The sequence below is a fragment of the Austrofundulus limnaeus genome, unplaced genomic scaffold (genome assembly GCF_001266775.1).
Source record: "Austrofundulus limnaeus strain Quisiro unplaced genomic scaffold, Austrofundulus_limnaeus-1.0 Scaffold11, whole genome shotgun sequence".
NCBI lineage: Eukaryota > Metazoa > Chordata > Actinopteri > Cyprinodontiformes > Rivulidae > Austrofundulus > Austrofundulus limnaeus.
Window position 1 is genome coordinate 967,115 of NW_013952413.1, and position 1,608 is coordinate 968,722.

Below are 1,608 nucleotides of genomic sequence, written 5' to 3' on the forward strand. Positions count from 1 at the left end.
ACATGAAATACTTAAAGAGCAATAAAAAAGTACCTGTATAAAATCTGAAATATCATAAAATAAAACAATATGTCTATTTTCTTCTACACTATTGTATCTTGTAGGCAGAATTTACAAACTAATTGCGTAAGCAGCAAAAGCTGACTACATGCTATGTGGCAGTGAGTCGAATAATCTATCTTCACACAGGAATGAACTTGACAATAAAGCTAACAATTTTGAAAACAAAACAAAAAATATGCTAGGTCTAGAAAATGTAAAAAAATTCAGATACACATAAAAATACAAATAAATGACTCAAATGAGTATTTTCCTCTTAATTATTTTATAACTATTTGAAACAAGTTGGCATGACTCCATCTTTTGTTTGCAACTCAAAAATTTATTGTTGATAAAGCATAAGCCCTGCTTCACATACACAGTTTGTTATTTGATGTGTTGTAACCCGATTAGTATGAACTGTAGTCGGACTTTGAACAAAAATTAAACTTTTATAAAATAGGTGTATACTGTACATTTTGATAGGACACTGCTGATGGGTAAACTCATTTTCTGTGAGAAATTGACACAAAGAAACTAAAAATCTATGGTGTGTTGAGCTGGATTAATTATTTGTAACAAGTAGAATTTTATTTCTTCTCTCTGCGTTATTTCTTTTAATAATTTATCTAAACAGGGACAATATACAGTACAGTATACATTAACCATAAATGGAAATATGCACTGTATCAGGTTATAGCTCTAGGTGTTATTTTCCACATGTAGTCCCTGACTGAGCCAATACAATATTATAAAGATAGATAAAGTAAAAGATAAATTAAGAGCAGCTGGATGGTATTCAATCAAAAAATAAAGCATAATTAAAAAGCACCATAAATATACAATACAAGAACATACAATCACTGTCAATATAAAATCAGTTCAAGTTATCCATACTCTCAAAAATGTCATCATGGACGCCAACTCACTCATTAAAAACACATATTAAAAGAGACTGCAGATGGTCATATTTTAATTGTCACCAAGTACTTGTTAAATGGTAAATTAACTGAACTTATATAGCGTCTTTTTAACCAAMCAGGATCCTCAAAGCACTTTACACAACAACTTATTTCCTTCTTCTTTGGTTGCTCTCTTCTTCAAGAGTGTTCAAAGAGTTTGACCATGCAGCCTGTAAGACTGCAGCCCTGGCCAGTGAGCTACGCTGACCCTCTGTTACTGAAAAACGTTCTGCCTAAGTCATGTTACACTTTTAAAGATTTTTTTACATTTAACGCTTTGAGGGTAGATCAATAAAATAACCTCTGTCAAAAATGCAACGAAGAAAACAACACAGTGTATAATGAGGCAAAGGGAGTCATCAAAAAATGTAAAAAAATGCATGGATTTTTGTAACGAAAGCTCTGTCTTACAACTTAACCATGCAACTGTGTTGCATTAATAAAAATAAATTAGGCAACCATGAATGGTAATGTTAGTTTTTCATACAGTAACAAAAGATTCTTGCTTTAGATTTGTTTAACATTAGCTATGCTACATATTCCAGCTGAGAGTAAAAACTGATCCTCATCCTGTTCTTCTTTACCTGAGATAAAACCCAATTCCTGT